The sequence below is a fragment of the Teleopsis dalmanni genome, unplaced genomic scaffold, assembly GCF_002237135.1.
Source record: "Teleopsis dalmanni isolate 2A unplaced genomic scaffold, ASM223713v2 unscaffolded_contig_1576, whole genome shotgun sequence".
NCBI classification, from domain to species: domain Eukaryota; kingdom Metazoa; phylum Arthropoda; class Insecta; order Diptera; family Diopsidae; genus Teleopsis; species Teleopsis dalmanni.
The window spans coordinates 2,682-8,884 of record NW_024032958.1 but is presented as its reverse complement, the minus strand read 5'-3'; the positions used below and the strand labels follow the sequence as shown (position 1 = coordinate 8,884).

Genomic DNA, 6,203 nt, shown 5'->3' with positions numbered 1-6,203 from the left:
TTACTATATTACACAAAACTTACATATATGTGAAAAATATAAAAACAGCTTAATTCTTATTAAACTTAGACTAGGTGCTCTCTAGTAATAACAAAATTTAAATTTATTAATAATATCAAGATATTTTGAAGTTACAAAACTGCTATAGACAAGTGTAGGTATTTCACCTGGACCCATGTTAAATACAACTTTCATACCGGTACCTACATCGTGTTTTTATACTTTCTTCCTCATCTCATTCCATATACCAAGTCTTGTCAACCTTTTGTGTGTTTGCTGTGAAATGGGCATTTGGTTACAGCAGTAGCAACAACAACAGATAATACAATAGAATCGTTGGCCTATTTCAGTTAACACTTTTATTTGTTAATATCTTAATTAAACTTAATCAACTGACGATTATAGTTAACAATGAAATTTATAGACTAATATTGCTGGAATTTTCTTGCTGGAGTTTCAATATTCGTAATGGAGGTTATTAATCTTTCAAATCACTATACAATCAATACGTCAACTATTAGAACTTTGTGCCTTTTTTACATATTATAATCCTACTTTCTCAATAATTTCACAATTTAAATATTTTGTTGGTATCACCTTTGAGTAATGTGCTAATATTTGTTTACGTATCTGACGCTCTTCCTCTGTATATTGGAGTGCCTTGTTAAATAATTTACTTTACTTTTAAATTTAAGTAATTTCTCCCATTTACTTTATTTGTTTTTTAGTTGTCATTTGACAACAGTCATTTACAGTGGTGGCAATAAATATGTTCTTTGATATTGAAATGACATGTTTAATAGTGTATATTGTACATAATAATATTCGGACAAACAACTTCCACATTAGGCTTTTAGAACAAAATGTTGTAAAATTTTTTCTTATATGAGGTTAGGATTATGTAAATTAAAATGGATTTAGTGCTAGACTTCAAACAGAAATTAAAATAAGGCATCTTAAAACTGTTTATTTACAGACTATAAAACTATAAAAAAAAAATGTACAATAGGTGTATTCAAGATGTCTGTGCATCGTTGCATGTACAAATTTATTTGATTTTACAAAAACAATTTCTTTTCTTATAATTCTGCTTTTCACTTGTTTTTGGCATTAGTGGAAATTATTATATGCCAAATTATCGAATCTGGGTTATATTTTACAAGCAAATAAATATGTAAACAAAAATCATCTGTTCTAAATATTTTCAAGACTAATATGCACAACGTGTGTTCTCGATTATTTGAGTTTGCAAGGATGCACAGACATCCTGAATACCCCTAATATTTCTTTATATAATAAATTTTAAGAAGGTTATGTACACTTTTTCCAATATTTTCTTAATTATGTGTCCATAATATATATTGCTAATGGAATAATAAGGATTCTTTAAAAACAGAAAGGTTTTCAAACATTTTTTTATGAAACAAATAGTATTCTATAGTAGTGCTGTTCGTATTCGGTTTTACGAAGTATTCTCGAACTTACCTGTCAAAGGATCTATTAGAAAGGAACTGGTGGATAACACTACAGAGTGTTGTAAGGAAGCCGAAGTGGCATAGTTTGTGCATCAGACCTTCGAACCATACGGTGTCGAAGGAAAGCCATCCAACACTCTGTAGTTGCTTTCAATACAAAATGAAAATTTGACACTAGCATCTCACTTCATTTTGCATTAAAAGCAACAACAATTGCCATGACGTGACTGCAATCATAACAAGCCGCTTAGACAATTCCAATTATTTCATTGATTAGACGTTAAAAATATAAATAATTATACAACCAGCTCAACTGCAAAGTTAAGCTGCTTTGCCATAAACAGCTAATTCGCGCCTTATTCACGTACGCCTTTCACTATTTGGTCTGCAATCTCTTTCGCCCATATGGAAAGAATCTGTCTTTTCGAGATATATATGTATGTTCTTTGTTTTTGGTTGAAACTTTTAAGAAAAAAAATGTATTTGAAACAAATGAAACTCTAAATTATTTGAGTTTATAGAAATTTTCTTTGATGTTGTGGTGCTTTTATATGTATTTTTAACCATTATATATCATTTATATACCATATATATGGTATATAAATTAATTTCTTTTAAGGTTTTTCAATAATTTTTGTAATTTCTATGTAATTATTTTCCTTAAACTTTTACATTGTATAAAAATAATATGCACTTATTTCATTTACCGATATTGATTAAAACAACATTTGCTTTTAAATTCACTTTAATTACCACTTATTTATAAAATAAATTGTTTTATATCATAACAAAAAAATATGTTTTTAATTATTTAAATTTCTTTTCTTAATTTATGTTTAACTAAATTATATATATATATATATATGCATAAATTTTTAATTGATTCGTATTATTGTGTTCAAGATTTCTCCTCAAAACAAAATTTTTCTTATAAATTTTAAATTTAAAATTAAATTTTTTTTAATATAATAATAAAATATGTAGGAATTGTACTGCTTATAAGATCTTTTCAAATGTGGACTCGGTTATCTTCTCCGTCACTTTTTAAATACCTGTCCACCGTCTCGGTATTTCATTATTTTAACGATGTATAAAGCTGCCGTTATTCATATAGTCCAACTTTTTAATATTGCAGATGATTGTTGGAATTATTATAAATGAGTGTTGGAACACCTATGCTCGATTAATTTCATCACACGTATTTCATTGATATGTTAATTTATTATCACTATTTAAACAAGGATATGTATTGTTTTTAATTGTTAAAAATCTTGAATCTTTTTATTTAATCTCCTTCAGTACCTTTCATTCACAATTTTAAATTCACGAAAATTTACAAAAATAAAAAAAATCTCCACAGGTACAAAAAAATTTCTCCCGCACATATAAAAATCATAAAAGTCTTCGAACAGCACTGCACTCGGACTTATATTTTCCGATATCTTGACAGTATCCAAAACACACCTTTTATACGACAGTTTATTTCGAGGTTTTAATGTTCCAAACGCGATCAGCACACTGGCCCATAAGGGCTGTCGTGAAGACGGAACCTCTTAGGGCATTGATCTTAATCTTCCACTTACCGTAGTAACGTAGTAAACAGAGAGAGTCCTAAGGTAATTGTTAAGCTCAATGTAGTTTCAACTGGGGAAGTTGGACCTCATGCAGATGAGACAATCATCTGTGTAGCAGATTTGCCTAATGCATTGAGGAGGAAGGGAAAATGAGAAGGAAGGAGAAGGAAATATTTACAAGGATGGGGTATTCGCTAGAAACAGCCATTACTCGAAACAGCTGTATGGTCAGCTAAAAATTCAATTAACTAAAAATTTCGTTTTTACAATTCACTACTGTTCGAAACCTGTCAGTTACATTTTATAATTTTTTAATTGTTATGTCATGATTTCAATTATAAAATAATTAATAATCAATTTAAAAACAAAATATTTTTCTTATAATTTGGTACTATTTAAAAACCTTTGCATTAGCAAAACAGTTTTCTTCGTAATTTTCGTCGTAATTATCTTTAAATCTACATTCGTTTAATTTTGGAGAATCGCTCAATTTTATAAGAAACTTATAAATAAAGTGTTCAATTAAAAATTAAAGGATAACTTCAAAATACCATATGTATTTAACGAAAAATTGCTTCACATTCGGTTATACTTTTTATAATAGAAAAGATTTTTATTTTCTACAATCCATAATAAGCGATGAAACTATTTTCCAGAATTGATAGAACCCTAGTTTAATGGACAATAAAATTTGCAACATTGGTGACTTTCCTTGTTCTAGTATTCTATTTTATTAAGAAAATATCCTCAGTAATGTCGTTCAGTTATATCTAAATGGGACATAAATATTCTTATATTGTATATAAATTTTAAAATACAAATATAGGTACATTTTTCCTTTGTAAATGAAATTGTTCTTTTTTATTTTCACAATCACTCTTCATTTGTCATTAGAGAGGTTGTAACATATATTCGCCTTGCATAAACATTTCTTCTTGGATAGGTGCATATTTGGTTAAACTTCCCGTTAATAATACTTTCTATTTAAGTCTTTTTTTATCTAAATTCGAAATTTTAAGCCCACATTTAAATGGATTAAAAATAATTTCCTTCTTTTTATCGCATACATTTTGTCAAATAAATTTCGATTTCATCAATGAGTTTTTTAACATCCATCGCACTAGTAATTCGTATGAAATGCGAAATAAAAAAACATCAGATACAGAATCCGACAGGTCTAGTATTTTAGTGACGACATTGACTCCATATCGCATAATTTAATAGACCTAATCAGCTGTAAGCAATAAGCAATAAGCCGCGTGATGTCATGATATTCCAAATTGTATATGGTACAGTAACAGCTTTGGTAGAATTTACAAGCAACATTATCTATAAGTATAAATTAATATTTTATTGACTTCTTTTTAATTAAAAATTAGTTTGAGTTTAAATAGTTAATGAAATTATTACAATCATGATTTTATATAGATACTTAGGTGTGGCTAGGTAGTAGCTTAGGTGAATAAAAAGGAGGGTAAATAATATAAAGAGATAGAATCTTTATAGTATACACATTAGACTGTTTTCACACCTATTTCTTATATTGTTTAGAGCACTATTTGTGGTCAGTATTCATTTATTATTCATTTAAATAATAAATAATGAGCCACATTATTTTTATTATTTAACAAGACTAATTCGGTATATACTTTGTGATAATGATTGAAATTATATATTTTCAATTTGAGTTCATATAACCGTAAACATATGCATATATTATACTTTTACACTATTATACTTATAGTTCTGCGATTGACACAGAACTATTCATTTTATTTAGAAATTATTCTTATCGCTGGTCATTAATTGAGTTTATAATGAAGTAAAAACTTCAATAATAGAATATGTAGACAGTGTGGTACTCGCATAACACCAATTTGTTTGGCAGAGGTTCATGTTAAGTAAATATGGTATGTGATTCATTCCAGAGGAACTTAAGGGTGAAATATAGAAAATATATTAATATTTATATATATCATATTGTCAGTTCTTCCGTTTTTCAGTATTTGAATTGATAAAGAACTGACTTTGAATATTTTTACAAATGTTCTCATTTTTATCCCTCGAAAACAGACAGACTCTTTTATGTTGAAGCAGATATGTTATGTTGGATAATATCGGATTATTCAAATAAAGTTTTATATTATTCAACTCATAGGGAATATGTTTTCCGATATCTTTTTACTACCTAAAAGGTACTAACTTTACTATATTACACAAAACTTACATATATGTGAAAAATATAAAAACAGCTTAATTCTTATTAAACTTAGACTAGGTGCTCTCTAGTAATAACAAAATTTAAATTTATTAATAATATCAAGATATTTTGAAGTTACAAAACTGCTATAGACAAGTGTAGGTATTTCACCTGGACCCATGTTAAATACAACTTTCATACCGGTACCTACATCGTGTTTTTATACTTTCTTCCTCATCTCATTCCATATACCAAGTCTTGTCAACCTTTTGTGTGTTTGCTGTGAAATGGGCATTTGGTTACAGCAGTAGCAACAACAACAGATAATACAATAGAATCGTTGGCCTATTTCAGTTAACACTTTTATTTGTTAATATCTTAATTAAACTTAATCAACTGACGATTATAGTTAACAATGAAATTTATAGACTAATATTGCTGGAATTTTCTTGCTGGAGTTTCAATATTCGTAATGGAGGTTATTAATCTTTCAAATCACTATACAATCAATACGTCAACTATTAGAACTTTGTGCCTTTTTTACATATTATAATCCTACTTTCTCAATAATTTCACAATTTAAATATTTTGTTGGTATCACCTTTGAGTAATGTGCTAATATTTGTTTACGTATCTGACGCTCTTCCTCTGTATATTGGAGTGCCTTGTTAAATAATTTACTTTACTTTTAAATTTAAGTAATTTCTCCCATTTACTTTATTTGTTTTTTAGTTGTCATTTGACAACAGTCATTTACAGTGGTGGCAATAAATATGTTCTTTGATATTGAAATGACATGTTTAATAGTGTATATTGTACATAATAATATTCGGACAAACAACTTCCACATTAGGCTTTTAGAACAAAATGTTGTAAAATTTTTTCTTATATGAGGTTAGGATTATGTAAATTAAAATGGATTTAGTGCTAGACTTCAAACAGAAATTAAAATAA

At 27.6% G+C, this 6,203-nt stretch overlaps 1 long non-coding RNA gene across 1 annotated transcript; it reads right to left on the bottom strand.

Moving 5' to 3' along the window:
* Nucleotides 1–3,732: 3,732 nt before the first annotated feature.
* On the bottom strand, nucleotides 3,733–5,984 carry LOC119664191. Its single transcript, XR_005251151.1, has 2 exons — nucleotides 5,851–5,984; nucleotides 3,733–4,378 (listed from the first exon to the last, which is right to left on the bottom strand). It is a non-coding gene; the product is annotated as an uncharacterized LOC119664191 (long non-coding RNA).
* Between the last annotated feature and the right edge of the window lie 219 nt (nucleotides 5,985–6,203).